We start from the raw sequence: 20,328 nt of genomic DNA on the forward strand, positions 1-20,328 counted from the left end.
TTCCCCTCTTTACTTAGAAGCTAGGTACCCCAAAATACCTAGAGGGTATTTACTTAGAGGGGTACCCCAAATAAGTTGCTGTAATCCCCTGCCTTACAATGAACTGGACAAGAGAAAGTTGTTCTTAATATCTGGACATATAATGTCCTAATTGATTACTGAGTTAAACAATCCATGAATTTAGACCTTTTGAGAAAAAAGAACCAAAGAGAAACTAAGATTTAATCTGTAAATAAAGTACATATTAGGAATAGAACCGGAGGGGGTCCACAGATCCTGTGGGTATACCAACGGAGGTCTTTGTATCGTTGGATAACTCCTCAGAGGTAAACTCAGCACATGAAAATTCACTATCCCAAAATCTAAACAACAAATCTTTGTTTCATATTTCCCCTGTGCTAAAGAGCTACTGCCAACCATGGTAGTTAGGGAGGGAGAGAAAATAAAAGATTAAGACAGCAGTGTTCCAAAGGTTACAATTATGAGGGTAAACAAGAAATACTTGTATGGTTATTTAACTCCTAGGGAACACGTAGGGAATGTATCCATAATAGTTTAAAACAGACAAGATTGTGGACACTCAGAAATACCCTAAAAGGCTATTATGGTCTAGAGTAGTTTTCATAGAATTTGTACCACCTGTGGTTTATTTAGATTCCTGTAACCTTGACATTGCTTATGGCTCTATAAGAAGTGGTCAGTGGAGCAATTTCTGGTTATTTTAATGGTTCCATTTTGGTGGCATCAGTCCTCACCTCTGGCTTTCAGACTAACTTGTAATAGCACCCAAAGGGGTCGCTAGAGCATGAGTTAGAGATAATACTGAAAAGTATGAAACCACATTGAATTAAGGTAATTCCGCTTCTAGGTTATGTGATGTGGATGGAACATACGAGGTCCAGTACATTATAGAAATTTAAAAGAACTTCAGCCACTGAGGATTTATTTCATAGCAATTACTTTTGAAAAAACAGAATCTCAAATTTATTTTAAATCACCGGTGTCGCTGCTCGTGACCCTATGAGCAGATGAAACGTTTCCATTTTGATTACGTATTTATACTTCTAAACTGCCGTCAGCAGATGGCAGTAGTGTACAACACCAGGCTTCAGTTGCTTTTTTGTCTCTATACGACTGTAAGTATACTGTAGTCCCTTAGCAGAAATTCTTGGGGGTTTAGAATTCAGAATTTTCTTTTTCAAAAATAACGTGTGCTTGTAGGTTACATAGGACCCTCAGTGGGCTCGGGGCAACACCCTGTAATCAGTATCTCCTCAGCGATAAATCAGGTATCGGTAGTGACGGGGTGAGCGGTGTGCGGCCACAGAAAGCTTTGCATGGCTTAGCTCGGCTTTTGTCACAAGCACAAAAAGCTAGATTTTCAAACAACTTGGATCTCAGACTTGCTGATGAGGAATTGCAAGCCTGTAATAAAACTAGTGGCAGATCTAGTATTTTCCTTCAATAAAACATCTAGTATTTCTCTCTTGCATCGCTTAGTTTGGGTAGAGGTAACTGAAGGCTTACCGTAAAATGTGTGTATTCAATTTAAAGGAAAATGCAAGGAATGCTTAGAACAGGCAGAAATAAAATGGCAGTTGTAGAGCCATTAGTGAATGCTGAGACTTAAGAACAACTGCTTTCTTTTACTTTCCTTTTTGCCTCAGTATTTGTAGCATGACTGTTATACATAAATGTGATAGGGCTTTCTGAGTGGCTGCTGTCGTTTCCTGGAGCCATTGTTTATTCATTCAACAAACACTCGGGTGATGGTTCTCTCAGGTACCCTAAGCCAGGTACTGGGAGCACAGTGCCTCTTCTCAAAGACTTAGTCTAGTTGGAGAGAAGCGAAAGTGTGATGGAATGTCAGAATAAGATGGGGCCATGGGCCTTATTGAGCACAATCACTTGTACGATGAAATAAGTTTAATACACAGGTCTAGTAACTTATCAAGCCCCTGCTCTTAGTGAGCCCAGCTCTCCAGTCCTGAGTGCAGGCCAGGTCTCTGTACTGTGCCCCCTGCTTCCCATCCTGCAGAGGGAGAGTGGGCACCGACTGCCCGAATAGGGCAGGGCCGCACCACTGGCCACGGTCACGGGCGCCATGCTGCAGGAGCAGGTGTTTCACCAGAAGGTAAGGTCACGGGCTGGGGCAAGTGTGCTTCCCTGCTCTGTCCCGAGCCACCTGGAGAAGCTCCCAGCATACACTAGGTGGTCATAAATGTTTGTTGAGTGAATTTTTATTTTTTTTATTTTGGACAATTCTCATTCTTTTTGGTAAATATTCTGCTTTAGATTTAAAAAAAATATTTTGGGTAAGATTATTTTGTAAAAGCAGTAAAGTATTAAATTGTTATAATAAAGGGGAAACATTTTAATACAACAAATATATCTGAAACCTCACCCTCTTGGCATATCAATATTTCCTCCATCTGGTCCTTATGCATATGTTCATGTAATTTGTATATAAATACAATTACATTTATATTCTACCTTTGCATTGATAGATCATAAGTATTTTTAATGTAGTTCCCCTGAGCATTTTTGTGTGTGTGTGTGGTACGTGGGCCTCTCTCTCACTGTTGTGGCCTCTCCCATTGCGGAGCACAGGCTCCGGACGCGCAGGCTCAGCGGCCATGGCTCACGGGCCCAGCCGCTCCGCGGCACGTGGGATCCTCCCGGACCGGGGCACGAACCCGCATCCTCTGCATCAGCAGGTGGACTCTCAACCATTGTGCCACCAGGGAAGCCCTGAGTGAATTATTGATTGTAAGTACCTTAACATTCAAGCACCTTGAAAGTGAACCGTGGGGAGCATGACCTACGATCCGTGAAATAACGCCTGCATTTTGGTTCGCCTTTGACCCTAGTCTCCTGGATGCTTTGTGTGTGTCAGTCCGATTTGCCCTGCGTTCGCTGGTGCTGCTTGAGCTCCTGTAACCTTCCATTTATGACGGCCGAGGGGTTGGGACGTACGTCTTGATGATTTGTAGTCGTGATCAAAATAGAAACACTTAAAAATCACTTGTGAAGTTTGTTAAAAATGCAAATTTCTGGGACTTCCCTGGTGGTCCAGTAGTTAAGAAGCCGCCTTCCAATTCAGGGGACACGGGTTCGAGCCCTGGTCTGGGAAGATTCCACGTGCTGTGGAGCAGCTAAGCCCGTGCGCCACAACTACTGAGCCTACGCTCTAGAGCCTTCGAGCCGCAGCTACTGAAGCCCATCCGCCTAGAGCCCGTGCTCCACAAGAGAAGCCACTGCAATGAGAAGCCCGCGCACCGCAATGAACAGCAGCCCCCGCTCGCTGCAACTAGAGAAAGCCCACGTGCAGCAATGAAGACCCAACGGAGTGAAACATAAATAAATTTATTTTAAAATATCTGCCACAAACATTTTTTTAAAAAAATGAAATAGAATTGAACAGAATAGAACTTAATACGGGCATTTTTCTCATGAAAGTTGTTCTGTACTTGTGTACTGAAATATGCTTTTGGGTCAGAGTTTGAAAGGCCCCCTGTAGGAAACTCACTGAGAGAAGCCATATATCCGTGGAAGGACTTGCTGTTAATGGGAGCCTTCTGTTTTGTTTTCAGTCCCGCTTTCTTAGTTTCACCTACACGAGCTGCAGCGAATTGTGAACACATAAGCTTTTCGTTTCGCCGTAACTAAGTGGCCGCCCGGCTCATTGGAGATGGACATTTTGTCTGCCTGTTCCCATAAGTTTGAGGCTTTTTTTTCTTCCAGGGTGTCTGTGGGAATGAGATGAATAGTTGCTGGAGTGCTTTCTGTGGGAAGGCCCATGAGGCATTGTTGATATGGTCTCCAAGTAAAGCTCGGTGAGTGGTGCAGCTGTGAGCCCAGTTCAGATCTTCCCCGGGTCTGAGTGCCCCTTCACCCCTCTGCTGTCCACTTCCTGTTCTGCTCGACGCCGGCCATCCAGGAACTGCTTCCACTGATAGAAGGAATGTTGCGTAAGCATCTACCAAGACCAGAGTAAAGGCTGAGCAGCAGCAGAATTCTGGAAGGTAGGCAGATGGACTTGGAGGCCACGGACAGCCGGCCCTGGAGCAGGTGCCCTGCCTGCCCCTCACCCGCTGCTCTGGCCACCCACTGTTTCTCCTCAATTATCTTCAGACCTTTTCCTCTCTCCTCAAATCTAACACTTTCCCCCGTACTGAAGCTCAGGGGTCAGCAAACGCACATAAAGGGCCAGAGTCAATATTCGAGACAACGTGAAGCATGGTATGTGGGCATTTGCAAGAGAAAACACATTTCCACAGGGTTTCTACTGACCAAATTCGAAGTATAATAATTGAGTACAACATTTCCTAATACGCAGCTACAATGCGGAGGATGGAAGGCTTCACTGTCATCAGAATCGATTGCAAATGTTCATCTCTTAGCTTTTATGTATTTCTCTTTGGAAAATGTGTTTTCAAACATAAGTACGGCCACATGTTGCTCTCAGTCCGTGAGCACAGGGATTTAATTAAGCACGTTTCTCACTTGGGAGGCGTTTGTACAACTTCCCAGATTTTGATATCAATTTGATGTTTGCCTCTTAGCAAGTCATTATGTTGCAGATTCATCACTTCCAAATGAAGATTAGAGAGAATCTCCTCAGTTGCAAAAGCTAAGTACAATTTGAAACACGGAATTTTCCTTTACAATTGCATTGGTCTTTGAAAAACACTGCTGGAGCTGTCGTTTGAGCTTGGAAGATATCCCTGCTCTATGTGTGTGGGAAACGTGTGTGGGAACCGAGGTGCTGCTGCTCTCACTTGGGACAGCCTGAGAAGTGACGTTACTTGGGATTCAGGCAGCGTTTGTTGCTGGAAGTAACTGCAGTGTGTTTTGTGTACAAGCACTGCCTTGGAGAACACTGTGTTTTGATGTGGTGGGTCTGCACTGGTAAGAAATAAATACGTGCCATGGGGGCGCAGGGCGGTACGCCCAGCGCTCGTCATTTTAGGTTGACTTTATTCGGGAACTTCATCAAGCCTGCAACAACAGCTGATTTCCCGTGACAGTGGTTGGGTGCCGTTCTGCCTGTTCGGCCCGGGGGCCGCCTGGCCGTGGACTGCGTGTGGCCTGTGACCCAACACCCAGAACTGATGGCGGGAGAGTCCCCGCGAGGGGCTTGCCCTGACACCTCTGGCTCAATGTTCACCTCAGGGCCCGCTGGTGAGCGGATAACCCCCTGAACACTTCCATTTCAACGAAGGCGGCTTCTACTCCACACGCGTTTTTGCACCGTTAGTCACATCTTCCCAGATGCCGCTTTCAGGTTTTCTTGAGTGAGTGTTGCGTCAGCTTGTTCGAAGACATTCTTGTCTGTAGTTGTCACCTACAGGCAAATCATGGAGGCCAGTCTTCAGTCCCTTCAGACTCGGCATTGACTTCTTGGAGAGACAGCTAAGCCATTTGGGTAAAAAATCTTTTCACTCTTCAAGAGCTGAGGAAAAGCACTTGAAAACATTTGCCTCATTTTTCAATTTTTGACTCTTCAACTCTGAGCTACTCTTTTGCCAAAAGGCTGAGCTTGTTTTCTCTGGATACATTTCTGTGGCCGCTGCAATCAGATGATTTGATTTGCCCCATAAATGCGCACCTGGCCGACGGATGAGCCGCCTGGAAACTGACTTTGGTTGCCTGCTGGAATGAGGTATTCCATCGCGTTTTCTAGCTTTCTGACCGTCGCTCTCTCGTAAGTTGGAAACCCCGGGATGGAGCCCCGGTCTGGTCGTGTTGTGCATATCGCATTCCTTCAGCACAGCTGGGGGTCTTTGCAAAAGCAGCACAACAAACGCCCTGTAATTCAATAACAGTGATGTGGCGTGACATCTGGAGAACGTTTTGTTTCAACGTGGTGGGTTTGCACTGGTAAAAAAAATAAATACGTGACACGGGGGCACGAGCAATACACCCAGCACATGAAGCACTGCCTGCCCGCTGCTGGGAGAGGCCGGACCACCCTGTGCATCTAAGCTGCCCTGGAGGATACGCAGCTGCAAAGGCATGGCTGTGTTCCAATAAGACTTTAGTTGTGGACACTGAAATTTAAACTTCTTATGTCACGAAATATTTTAAATTAATTTCTGAACCATTAAAAAATGTAAAAAAGTCATCGTTGGCTAGTGTGCTGCACAGAAACAGGCGGTGGGCGAGGTGTGCTGAGTTGCTTGCCCTGCCTCTTACTTCAGTGGAAAACATGAGAGGTGTCCAAGCCGGCAGAAGGCTCCGTGGGTCCCCGTCACATTCACTTACAGCACGTGGGCCTCTCCTGCCAGCCTGCGGTCCCTTGTAGGGCTTGTCTTTCAAAATCCTCTGAAATTGCCCTCACACTGTGGCAGAATTCCTCAGAGTTGTCTGTCCTCATGGTCCTTAACTCCTGTTTTCTCTGAAATGTTGAGAAGTGTTCTGTCCATCATCCCACTAGGCGAGCTCACTGTGTCACCAGGACCCGTGGAGACTGAGGCCTCGTGGTACTAGCCAGCCAGCAGCTGCAGGTCACTGCCTCTTTCTGAAATGCTTTTTAAAACTTAGTTTCCCGTATTCTACGTTCTCCTGATTCTTCTACTTTGTATAACGCCTCTTCTTGGTATTTTGATAATATCCTCCTTGTTCTCTGACCTCTAAAAGCTGGGATGTCTGTTCTATTAACTGAGCCCTTTGGGCTCTCGTGTGGGCTCAGTGGCTCTAAGTGCTGTCGATACGCTATGGACTTCATCACACGTGTGAAAGTAAACATCTCCAAACTGAGGAATAAAGGGAAGAATGGCTTTATTTTGCTCTAGTACTTTAGCTGCATTAACTCAGTTGATGCAATCGCCCTGAAAGCCAGGCTTTTACGATCTGTAAAAGGCCAGATAGGAACCATTTTAGGCTTCGTGGGCCTCTTAACAGTTTTGTCTCATGTTCTTCTTTGAGTTTTTTCAACCTTTTAAAAATGTAAAAGTCATTCTCAGCTCACAGGCCACGCAGACACAGGTTGTGGGCCAGATCTGGGCTGTGTGCTGGCCTCACTAGGAGCCATTGTAGGGTAGTTGTATCATCCCCATTTTGCAGATGGAGAAACTGAGGTACAAAGAGGCTGAGTAACTTGCCCAAGCTCACCAGCTAGGAGGTGATGGAACTAGGGTTCCCATGGGTGGCCCCAGACACCACGTGTTCAGTCACTACACTAGTGTCTAGAAGGCTAAATACATCCAACAAAGAGCTAGTGATTTATGCCCCAGCATCCCAGGAATTGGATTAAGCAGATACCCTGAAGGTAGGGTGTAGTAGATGGTTTAAAAGTCTGTAAAATAACCTGTTTAGCCCTTTCCAAAATCCTCTGCCCTAGCAATGCAGCGTTCCCCACGCCCAGGGGGTCTGGAGGCTCAGGGGAGGGTGAGGCTGAGGGCCACAGACGCCAGGCGGGACCGACAGGAGGGCTGGTGGGAGACCCAGCCTAGCGCCCAGGAAGCTGGAGATCTGGGGTACACCCCCACTGCGGGAAACAGACGAGCCCAGGACAAGAGGCAGAGACCCCAGTCTGCTCCCCACGGTGAGCCTCCCCTGAGTCTGGCAGGAGCCCCTGCTCATGTCCACAGCCTCCTGTCTGGTGTCTTCTCGTTCTGGAGAAAGGACGGAAACTTCCAACTGGAAAGATGGACATCCAAATAAAAGGAAGATGCAAGAAAAAACTACCGTGGAGGAAGCAGAAGAAGGCTTTTAAAAAATTTACAAGTTATATCTGAGGGAAGATAAACATACAGGAAGCAATCAGAAGCTATGGAAAAGAAATGTTAAGACAGATTAAAAATGCGATGGAGGGACTTCCGTGGTGGCACAGTGGTTGACTCCGCCTGCCGATGCAGGGGACATGGGTTCAATCCCTGGTCCGGGAAGATCCCACATGCTGCGGAGCAACTAAGCCCGTGTGCCACAACTACTAAGCCTGCGCTCTAGAGCCCGCGAGCCACAACTACTGAGCCCGTGTGCCACAACTACTGAAGCCCGCGTGCCTAGAGCCCGTGCTCCACAACAAGAGAAGCCGCCGCAATGAGAAGCCCCCACACGGCAATGTAGAGTAGCACCCGCTCGCCACAACTAGAGAAAGCCCACGCGCAGCAACAAAGACCCAACGCAGCCAAAAATAAATTTTAAAAATATATACGATGGAAATACCCAGTAGAAAGACTGGATAACAAGGTTGAAAAGATTTGCATAAAGTCGAGCAAGAAGATGAAAAAGGGCAAAGTATGAGACAAAAGAAAACCTGAGCTTCAGCCTAGGAGGTCCCACACGAAACAACCAGAACTTCCAGAAAGAACAGGAAATGCAGGGGAGGAAGACGGAAGAGGGCCCAGGGCGCACGGAGTGACTATAGACTGTGACCCAAGACACACTGTTGGGAAATTTAAACAGTCTGCATGTGAAGAAAAGATTCTAAAGGGATCCACAGAGGAAGGATTAAAAAAACATCACATACAAAAGATGAGGAGTCAGATGTCATCAGGCTTTTCAGCAGCAGTGCTGGGAGGTAGAAATGATGGCGCGGTGCCTTTAAAACTGAGACAAGTGATTTCCAGTTTGGAGTTCTGTAGCATGCCAGACTTCCAGGGTGTGTTCAGGTGTGCAAGTTCTCAGGAATTTCACCTTTTGGACACATTTGTCAAAAAGCAACGCAATTCCCCCCCAAAATGAGGTGACCAAGGAGGAAAGGGAAAAATGGGGGTCCAGGAACAGGATGGGCGGGAGGTGACGGGTCGGGACCAGGGTGCGTCCCTCCCGGCCCTGCCTTGTGGTGCTGGAGCTGGACCTGCACACGTCTCCTCTGTGATGTCACAGTGTCAGGTCTCGCTGGAGGGCACTGGAGGGCCTGGAGAGAGTAAGGGGCTGGCTTCTCTTGGGTTTCAGGCGTTGGTTTTCTCTTTTCCAGGCAAGATGGCCAGGTTTCACTGAAACCTCAGCGTTGGCACATCACCCACCTTTTCTGCCAACAGGAGGTCACAAGCACAGGTCTCTGCCCGGGGTGGGGGGGAGGGCAGAGACAGCAGCTGCTCCCTAGCCCCGATGTTTTCACACTTAGAGTTGTCAATTCCCTAATTACTAGTTAATAATTGTGTTAAATTTTCTCTGTTCATATTACTGGTGTGCTGTCTCCTGGCTGGACCCTGACTGCACACACGGTACTATAAACACTGAAACGTATTTTGCCAAAATGTGGGATGTGGTTGTGTTGGGACAGTGGTGTAGGGAGACGTTTCTGGGTGGGTACGTGAAGGGTGGGTGTAGAAGCAGGGCCAGTCTTCTGTGGTGGGGAGTCAGGAGATGATACACATTTTAAAACTCAAGAAAATGCACTGCAAGTATGTTTAGAAATACGGTTGTAATGACCAGAGGAAATGCAGGAAATGCAGGGGAGGAAGTGATATGGAAGTTCTTGCCTTTGGGCAACAGGACAGGAATCAGGAGTGTGACAGGAGACGGCTAGGTCTTGCTATTTGCCCTTGGTACCGCTTTGTTTTTAAATCATGTAAATATACTACTGAAAAAAAAAATTAATTCACAATAACCAAAAGGTGGAAACAACCCAAATATTTATAGATAGATTATGGATAAACAATGTGTGTAGATACAATGAGATATTATTTAACCTTGAAAGGGAAGGAAATTCTGATACATGCTACAACATGGATGAACCTTAAAAACATTGTGCTAGGTGAAATAAGCCAGACACAGAAGGAAAAGACTTATGATTCCATTTATATGAAGTACCTAGAATAGGGAAACTCATTGAGACAAAGGAGAATGGTGGGTGCCAGGGGCTGAGGGGAGGGAGAATGGGGAATTAGTATTTAATGGGTACAGAGTCTCAGCTTGGGAAGATGGAAGAGTTCCGGAGCTGGATGGTGGAGATGACTGCACGTCAGTGTGGATATACTTAATGCCGCTGAACCACACACTGAAAAATGGTTACAGTGGAGAGTTCCATGTATATTTTATAAGAATGAGAAATTTTAAGCCTGATAAAAATTGGTGCATTAAAAATGTGAGTCTCAGAGAAAGAGCATTAATTCACGTTCGCGACTTGCAATAGGAACGTCTGTGAGGAGCTTGAGCCTGAGCCTGAGCGTGAAGTTTAATCTGGTCGTCTCTGTGCTAGCCTCAGTGGCCCCCTTCCTCGCCTGGGCCGCCGCCTCGCCTCCTTATCTGGGTCGTGATTTCGCCCCAGCGACGAACCAGGTGTGTTGGGAGCTGCACTTGGGTCCCAGCACCGCCCCCCTACCAGGGCGTACGTGGACGCCCTGGAGGTGGGACAGCGGCCCTCGCGGGGTCCTCGCGGTCACACAGGACAGACGGCGGATGGACAGACGGACGGGGAGGGGAGGCGCGGGGGCGTGGGGCGAACCTGCGGTCGGGTACCTGTGTCCTGTGGGTGGGGGGGGAGGTGGGGCGCTCGTTTCTCCCGCGGGTCCGCCGACCCCCGACCAAGCGCTGTGCTCGGAGTCCCGGGGCCGAGGCTCCAACAAGCGCGACCCGGACGTTCCGGGAGAGTCGCCGTCGGGCACTCACCGAGAGGCCTTGCGGGGGTAGGGGGTGCGCCGAGGGTGGGGCTGCTTCTGCACCGACGGGCTGGCGCGGGGTGCGTGGGATGCGCGGGGCCCCCGGGATGCGCGCGGTCCCGGGATGCGCGGAGTGCATGGGATGTGCGGGGTCCCTGAGGCGCCTGGCCCGGGTGCGGCCGGGAACGGCCCCATCGCAGACAGGCTCCGCAGGGGGCGCCGCGGGCGGGCGGGCTGAGCGCGCTGCTGGAGCCGTTTCCGAATAATCCTTTTAAACATTTGCTCGCTCGTGACTTTAACAGAGATGCTGATCCGGGAGTGGTGGCGGGTGGAGAGGCTTGGAGGAAGGACCAGCCTCTCTGAAGGCCGCCGGGGAGGCGTCGGGTTTGCACCCAGTCGGCGGACAGAGGGTCCCCTGGGGCCTTCCTTGGAGGCGGTGGGGCATCCACGGCGGGGCAGCCTTCCCGGGGGCCTGGCCTCCTCCCCAGACGGCCCAGGACAAAGCGTCTTCTCCCCACACCTGCTGTTCCTTCTGCAAAGTCCGTCTTTCTCCGCCTGGTTCCGTTCTGGTCATGTTTTGTGCCCGTAGACGGGCCCCAGGACCACCGGACACCCCAACTGCAGGCCACGTGCCCGGGTCCAGAGGTGGGGCTGGCCTTGCAGTAGGGCTCGGCGCACAGTGGGCACTGAAGGGTAACTCTTGTTATTATTATTACAGGAAGTTGATAGCTTACAACATTCTTCAGTTGAGAAGCTGCAGGAGAAAAACTATGCCCTTTCCCCAGAACTTGAAAGGAAAAAAAAATCTTTACTGAAGTACTAGCTGTTGTTCCAGAGCCTGTCTGGATACACTTGAGCTTGTTCCTCTGTGTGAAAAACAGTATGTTTTGACTTAAGCTGGTGGGTAGTTAAGCAGCTTCATGCCTCCACGTCTTGAAAGCCTTGTATGTGTTGGTCGGGCGCATTCATGATTTTGTTCCCCACTGTGTGTGCAAGAAGGAACGAGGTTTTCTCTTTGGCAACGTGGGATGGATTCCTGCGCGTGACATTTCCAGTGACTCGAGGGAGCGTCAACCAAGAAAGAAATGGGTTGATTTTGTAACTGAAATCTCAGCTCTGCGGTAGATTCCAGAAGCCCTCAAATCTAGGTGAGTTTTGCTCAAAGACTGTGAAAAAGCAAACCTTCTGAAATAAGAGGTAATGGTTTAAATCCCCGTTTGTCTTTCTTCTCCCCCTAGTCTGGTGATGTGGACCAGAAGCTTCTCCATCCTATTGAATTGAATCTCTGAGATAATCATGTGGTCAAGCTTTCAGTCAACACACAACAAAGAGCCACAGCTACACAGTGACGCTGTGATGAGGGGCTGATGGACCACATGTTGGTGACCTGCAGGGAACCAGGAGCAGGAAGCAAAACAGATTCTAAAGAGCTTTTTTAATCATAGTAGAAAGTAATTAATTACATTTTGGAGTTAAGATTTTAAAATAATAGCTTTCTGGACAATTCTCATTCTTTTTGGTAAATATTCTGCTTTAGATTTAAAAAAATATTTTGGGTAAGATTATTTTGTAAAAGCAGTAAAGAATATTAAATTGTTATAATAAAGGGGAAACATTTTAATACAACAAATATATCTGAAACCTCACCCTCTTGGCATATCAATATTTCCTCCATCTGGTCCTTATGCATATGTTCATGTGATTTGTATATAAATACAATTACATTTATATTCTACCTTGGCATTGATAGATCATAAGTATTTTTAATGTAGTTCCCCTGAGCAATTTTGTGTGTGTGTGTGTGTGGTACGCGGGCCTCTCACTATCGTGGCCTCTCCCGTTGCGGAGCACAGGCTCCGGACGCGCAGGCTCAGCGGCCATGGCTCACGGGCCCAGCCGCTCCGCGGCATGTGGGATCCTCCCGGACCGGGGCACGAACCCGCGTCCCCTGCATCGGCAGGCGGACTCTCAACCACTGCGCTACCAGGGAAGCCCTCGAAGCTTTATTTAAATGGGACCCACAGATGGTTTTTAAATAGGTGAGTGACTTCAAAATGGAGCTTTAAAATATTAATATGAGTGGTTTTGTTCAGGATGGGCTGAACTGGGCCCAGTCTGCAGGCAGAGAACGCAGTCCGATGGCCAGGGAGCAGGTGGTAGGAATAAACGTGAGAGTTGCCAGGCAGGGGAACTGGGGCGGAAGCGCGGGCGGGATGTGGGATTGAAGGGGACGGGAGCTGGCGGTCGTTCTCAGGTTCTGAAGGAGGGCCGTGGCGAGCAGCACACAGCCCGGGCAGACCTTTCATCAGCTTTGCTTGCGCTGTCGGCATCCAGGTGTGACCCTGAAGAGCAAGGGCACCTCCGTGATGACAGACTAGGCATGGACGGGATCTCAGGAGAACCCTAAAGGGAAGAGAGCAAAGGACAGGGACTCTGGGACTGGCCACATTTAAGGAGAAGAGAGAGAAGAACAAATAGGGCACGTCCAGGAGCTAGGCGGGCGGGGCTGAAGAGGGTCCCGGGCATCAGATGCACTGGGGCCAACAGGGATGCTGAGTTAAGGACACAGACCAGGAGCTTGGGAAGAGGAGGCCACCCCCATCTGAGGACTTCGCTGGTGAAGGGAGTGGAGATCAGAGCCCAGCTTCCCTCCGGAGGCCGCCCTGGAAGCAGGCACTGCAACTGTCAGAGGGCAATGTGTTCCCACTCACTGGCCTCTGAGAGGCTCTGTGAGGGCAGACTCAGCCCACTGGCCCTTTCCCATCCACACCGTCTCGTCATGAGCTTATGCCTGGCCTCTGATGCGGTGAAGGTTCCTCTCCTTACGTGAGGAGGCTTCCGTCCACGGGAGGTGAAGTGTCCTCGTCACAAGAACGTCTGAGAACAGGTTTAACAGATCGGTAGACTGGAAGATTTACCCCGACTGAAGAGAATTTAACAGGATCTGAGTTAAAAAGAAAACAAGACTCAAACGTCAACATCTAAGCCAAGAGACAAAGGCAGGGAGCAGGGCGTTTAGTCTCCACGGCTGGCGGGTGTTACTGCCAGGGTCTGTCTGCCTCTGCAGATTGGAGCAATTTCCTCTCCCTCCACCCTCATCCCCACACCAGCCGGCATCGGGCAACCTAATCCAAATGCCACATGCCAAGCCTACTGACAGATTCAAAGGACTTCAAGGCTGGAGGGGCCCCTCGAGGTGACTGTCAGCTGAGAACCAGGGCCTGGCAAAGCTGCTGCCTGCAGGCCAGGTCCTGCCCCGGCCTCTGGGGGGTTTCCTGGTGTGCGGGGACGCCAGGGGCTCACACAGTCTGGCTGCTCTCGAGCAGCAACAGCAGAACTGAGCAGTTGCACCGGAGACCGTCTGGCTTGAAAATCTAAACTATTTACTACCCAGCCCTTTACGGAAAATTTGAGGAACCTGGCGGATATGGCTGGCAACCTAGCTGGCTGGCTCCTATCGTGAGCAGACGGACCTTCCTCTTTCAACCTGGGCGAATTGTGATGCTTGAAAAAAGAACCAGGAATAATTTTTAGAAGTCAGAGTTTTCCATTAAGTGGCTTGGCCGGATTCCAGAGTTTCTATTCATGGACGGTAGAGCAGGACCGGGCACATGTCGTGCACACAATCCTCAGACCTCACTTTTGTTTCTGCTCAATCCCTTGTCCTTTGAACCAGCACAATAAAAGTGCTTCAATAAGCAGGGTCAAGTAGGATGGACCAGAGAGAAATGTGAAAACGAGATTACGGCTGCGATTAGAGGCCGAATGCCCTCAGCCACACAGCATGAACTGAGAGCACCTTTATTATAAACAGCTGTCTGGCTGCTATAGAACAGACGGCAACCGCATTTTAAACTGTTTTGTCCGAGTGAATGAAGCATGGTCATTTTGGAGAACAGGGAAGCAAAGTTTTAAAAGAGCTGAAAAGCTTTTCAAATGCCCGTATTTTCTGTGTTCCCGAGGGACTTTGGTCACTTCAGTTCCTACGTGGGATGTGAAGTGGTCCCACATCAGGGGGGCTCTGATCTCCCCTCCCTTCACCAGCAAAGTCCTCAGCCGGGGGCGGCCTCCCCTTCCCAAGCTCCTGGTCTGTGTTCTTCCACAAGTATAGAAGCATCAGCTCTTTTGGTTTGGGACTGATGTGTAAATGAGAATCAGTTAACTTGGGAAGTGCGTCCACCGAGCCGTCCAGAGTTAGCTGGACATCCTCTCCTTAGGTGAGGAGACTTCTGTCCACGGGAACTGCTGGTCTCTTTGGGAAGCAGGGGGGCAGATACATCAAAAGTCTCAATGGAAGTTATGTCTTTTGACCCAGCAATTCCCCTTCGAAGAATGTGTCCTAAAGAAACAGTGATGTGGAAAAGATTTATGTACCACACGCACTATTTAAAATAGCCAAAAATCGGAAATAATTTAAATGTCCAGCAATTGGATTCTGCTTAAACAAATTGTCATACATTTATATGGTGGAATGTCATGAAGCCTTTAAAATTATGATTTAGAAGAAAATGTATTAACCTGGAAAATGTTCATAGTATATTAGGAAAAAAATATCAGAATAAATATGATCACTTGGAAAATATGTCAAAGAAAATAAATCAAAACATTAGCCAAGTTTATCTCTGGGGGTGGGATTTTAAGTGTCCTGTACATTTTTCTTCATGCTTTGGTGTTTGTACTTTCAGTATCATGTGTCTTGGTGTAGATATTTTTTCCTTGGACTTGAGATCTATTGGGCTTTTGAGTCTATGGATAGGATCTTCGATTAATCCTGGCAAATTCTCAGCTGTAATCTTTTCAAATATTGTCTCTGCTCCTTCTCTGTTTCCTGTCCTCTGGTTACTGATTAGACATACCCTGGACCCTCTCTCTCTGTCCTCACGTCCTTGAACCTCTTTTTCATTCTTCCCATTTCTGTGGCTCTCCCTGCAACATTCTAGTCATTCCTTCAACTGTATCTTTAGTGTTTCTTCATCTGTGTGTTCAATCTATCCATTGAGTCTTAAATTTCAAATATCATTATTATTTTTTAAAATTTCTAGAACTTCTATTTGGTCATTAGTTATAATTTCTTGTTCTCTGCACATATTTTTAATCTTGCCTTTAATTCTTTAGACATAGTAAACATAGTTCAATTACATTCTGTCTGATAATTCTAAAACCTAAAGTCCTTGTAGGTCTATTTCTGCTGTCTGTTGTTTCTGTTTATTCTCAATCATGGAGCCTCATTTCTGTTTCTTTAATATTTTATTTTTTAATTTTTTGACCAAGTGGCTTGTGGGATCTTAGTTCCCGGACCAGGGATCAAACGCACCCTCAGCTGTGAAAGCGCCAAGTCCTAACCACTGGACCGCCAGGGAAGTCCCTGGAGGCTCATTTCTTTTGTGCCTGTATGAGTTTTATCTGTGAGCTCTGTAAGAGTAAATTTAAAAATGGAATTTTCTGGTTGCTGAAAGGGAAAGAGAGTATTACCTCTCCAGTTGCTACTCACTGGAAAATCATTTGTGGGTTTCTTAGAGATGAAAGATAAAGAAAAATTCCTCCAGAGAGGAAGTGCAGGGTTTTTTTTTCCCCGTTTGGAGATGCCTTAAATCCAGCTCTCAGTGTGAAGCGACTTTATTGAACTAGGAACGTGTGTTTAGGCTGCAAATCTGCAATGAGAACTAGCGATGGTTGTAAGTACCTGGGGCAGGATACCCTGTCCCCTGGGCACCAAGGTTTAAAGCAGCAACGTTTCTTGCAGTCTTTGGAGCAGGGGAGGGACTTCTAATTCTTTTCTTCTAATTTTTTTTTTAGAACATAAACCCTGCTTTTTTAAAAAAAAATTATTTATTTTTGGCTGCGTTGGATCTTCATTGCTGCACGCGGGCTTTCTCTAGCTGCGGCAAGCGGGGGCTACTCTTCGTTGCGGTGCGCGGGCTTCTCATTGCGGTGGCTTCTCTTGTTGCAGAACACGGGCTCTAGGCGCGTGGGCTTCAGTAGTTGTGGCACACATGCTCAGTAGTTGTGGCTCGTGGGCTCAGTAGTTGTGGCTCGCAGGCTCTAGAGCGCAGGCTCAGTAGTTGTGGCGCGCTCCGTGGCATGTGGGATCTTCCCGGACCAGGGCTTGAACCCGTGTCGCCTGCATTGGCAGGCGGATTCTTAACCACTGCGCCACCAGGGAAGGCCCCTCTTCTTCTAACTGTTAAGCTGAGTGTGCGGTCCTCTGGGTGCCAGGCTCTGGGTGTCTGTCCACTCCTCGGATGGACGTTACCCTTAACCCGAGTTCCTCCTATGAGGTCATGGATACTGAGGCTCAGATTAACCCTTGACCCCTTTCTTGTTTTTTTGTTTTTGTTTTTGTTTTTGCGGTACGCGGGCCTCTCGCTGCCGTGGCCTCTCCCGTTGCGGAGCACAGGCTCCGGACGCGCAGGCTCAGCGTCCACGGCTCACGGGCCCAGCCGCTCCGCGGCATGTGGGATCCTCCCGGACCGGGGCACGAACCCGCGTCCCCTGCATCGGCAGGCGGACTCTCAACCACTGCGCCACCAGGGAAGCCCCCTTGACCCCTTTCTTCCTCTCTGTTTTGCACCATGAATCCAACAGGACATCACAGTGGCTTGTCTTTAGTTCTGTCTGGAGTCTGACCTCTTCTCACGACCCCCTCCCGCTGTCCCCTCTGGCCTCCCCTCTAGCCTCACCACTGGCACTGCCGCTGAGCATTTCCTCGGCCATTTCTCTGCCCTGATCCTGCGTTCGGCTGTGGACTCGCCGCAGACATGGGGGTTGGCAGGTGTGGTACCATAGAGGCTGAGGCACGTGCTGGCCTGTGCCCGCCTCTCCCGCGGCCTTGAGCGTGGGCCCTGGTCCTCCGGTCGGCAGACGCCCTGCGCCAGCCAACGGCCAGCCACTGTCAACCTTCCTGCCACCCTGCAGGTGACCACGGTCCCGACCAACACTGACAGCCCGGCCCGGCCCAGCCGAAGCCGCAGCATAGAAAAGAAACTGTGTTTTCTGCAGATGCCACGGCCTGTTAGGCAACGTAAAACGGAGACACGCAGGTTCCTGGAAGGTAACTTGGGATTTTCCTTTTCCACTGAGTTAACTGCCAAAGATATAATCAAGTAACTAACCCCTAAAAACAGCATGTAAAGAAATCTGAGATCTCTGTGTATATTTCATGATTCCTCTATTTTCAATAAAAATATTTATCTTCCATGTTTATTTATTTGCCAAGAACTAGGCAGCTTTACCTGAAGCTCTCCTACTCATTGGTGGATTTCCCACTCTATTGTTTTCCTCTATGGCCATTTCCTTAAGAAGTTGAATGTGCACTCACCCCACGACCCAGTGGTCAGACTCGCAGAACTGAAATGTGTCTCCACGAAGGCTTGTGCACAAATGTTCACATCAGCCCCAAACAGCAAACCGTTCGTGATGGTTAACTGTAGTGTCAACTTGACAGGCCATGCACGGGGTGCCCAGGTATCTGGCCAAACGTGATCGCGGGTGTGTCTGGGAAGGTGTTTGAGGATGAGATGAGCAATGGAGCTGCACGCCTCGCCTCCTGACGGTGGGCCCCATTCGAGCAGCTGAAGGCCTGACCAGAATGAAAAGACTGACCCCCCGTGGGGAAGAGCGAATTCTCCTGCCCGACGGCTCTGCGTCGGGACACTGTGTTTCTCCTGCCTTTAGTCTCGGACTGAATCATTGGCTTCTCTTGGGTCTCAAACCTACTGGCCTTTGGACTGGAGTTTACGCGATGGGCTCCCGAGGCCCCCAGCCTGTCGACCGCAGACCTCGGGGGTCATCAGCCTCTACAGCCATGGGAGGCAGTTCCTCAGCATACACCCCCATGCCGCCCAGAGGGTTCACTAGCGGGTGAATGGACGAATCCTGGAATTCTCAGCAGTAAAAAGGCATAAACTACCGAGACAGCAACAACAGACAGGAATCTTGAGAGCCCTGTGTGGAGTGAAAAAGACACAGATGAGTTCATACTGTGTTTCCATTTGTGTGAAATTCCAGAGAAGACGGGGCTGTGACGCTGGAGGGCAGCCTGGCGGTGCTGGTGAAGGGGAGGTGACCTGAGGGGCACGGGGAGCCCGTGGGGTGACGGGCACGGCCCCAGTGGCAGTGGCACTTTGGCGCACGCGGGGCAAACGCGCGTTCTGTCTCAGCAGAGCTGGTTTTGCAGAAAGAATCAGCCAGCCTGGCGGGAGTGACCTTCTCTGAAACCATGTCCTTTGCTGCCCCAACCTGCAACACAGGATGTTTAGATGGTCGGGCAGAAACCAAGTTGGGCCCAACCCATCTGAAGCACAGGGGCTGGGGCGGGGGTGTTCCTCCTGCTACTGTCCCTTCCAGGTAGGCGGTGATGCTGGCCCTGCCCATCCCCCTGCCCCTCCCTCACCCCGTGGGGGACCTGAGGAGGCAGAGGCTGGGCTGGAACAGAACGTGGGGTGTCCCTGGCCCTCGGGCCTCCAGCCGGCCTCACCCTCAGTCTCACGATGCCTGGAGGTCTGGGCCGAGCCGACTGCCACCTTCAACATGATCCGGAGGCCACGGATCACTTCTCACCAGGGAAAGCTTCCCAAGACAGAGCGTAGAGGGCACGAGGAGCAAACGGAAGTCTCACGAGGCCTGGAACACAGGTGAACAGGGAGGAACTGTTTCCACGTTAGCCGGACTTGCCAAACGGGTCAGTTCCAAATGGGTGCGAGGATTCTCAGCAGCTGTTCCGCGTCTTGTCCGAACCAGCCCCGTCTGACTAGTAGAGGCGGTCCTAGGAGATCTGGTCGTGCAGCCCACGCTGGGTGGCGACTTTGCTGCTGTAGTTAATTAGTTTCTTAACCACGCCTTCAGCCATGTTAACACCACTCCCCAGATTTGAGAACTCATTAAAAGAGAAACGCTGGATCATAGAAGCAATAACCTGAATTTTGTCCAATGTACTGAGAATTCATTTTAAATGGAAACGTGTTTTCTTGCTGAGGACTTTGGGGGGTGCCTCGGGGTGCGAAGGAGCCAGTGCCTAGCTGACGTGCACGATGTTCCCTGCAGGCTCAGAGCGCCCCTCTCGGTGCTGGAGAGAAGGTGCTTTGTGACCTGGGGCAGGTGCCTGGGCGTCTCTGTGCCTCAGCTTTTGCCCGTGAGAAGGAGGTGGCGATGGGAGCCTCCCACACACACACACAGGCCGCTGCCAAGGACGAGGGCAGAGAACACACCGGCTGTGAGGGGCATGATTCATACTTTGCTTTTGGTCTAATTTGCAGCTTTTGCCTTTGACGACACTATTTGCCTCGTGTGGTTGTTGTGAGGATTAAATGAGATGATTTAGGTAAACTGTCTGATAAGTTCAATAAGTCAAAGTTATTTATTTCGGAAGTTTATAGCTAAGGATGTAACTGTAAAAATTGTTAATGTTGGATGATGCCTTTAAGCCTAAAGTTAGGTGTCATTTGCCTGTTTTCATTTGGAGGTGGCCTTTTCACGTGTTCTCTGGGTGTCGATCTCACCACAACCCCATGAAGTGAAAACCCTGATCCGAGGCAGCCACTAATCTGCCTTCTGTCAGTGTCAGTGTCACATCTTGTATATCGGATATTTAACATGTCCGTAATCTTTAGGAGAATCTGGCATATTAGGGAGTCTGACAAAATAGGTTTGTCATTTCTATGTAAAGTATATAATTAAGTGTAGACTTGTAATTTTTTTTAACATCTTTATTGGAGTCTAATTGCTTTACAGTGTTGGGTTAGTTTCTGCTGTATAACAAAGTGAATCAGCCATATGT

The sequence above is a fragment of the Lagenorhynchus albirostris genome, chromosome 18 (assembly GCF_949774975.1).
Source record: "Lagenorhynchus albirostris chromosome 18, mLagAlb1.1, whole genome shotgun sequence".
Taxonomy (NCBI): Eukaryota; Metazoa; Chordata; class Mammalia; order Artiodactyla; family Delphinidae; genus Lagenorhynchus; species Lagenorhynchus albirostris.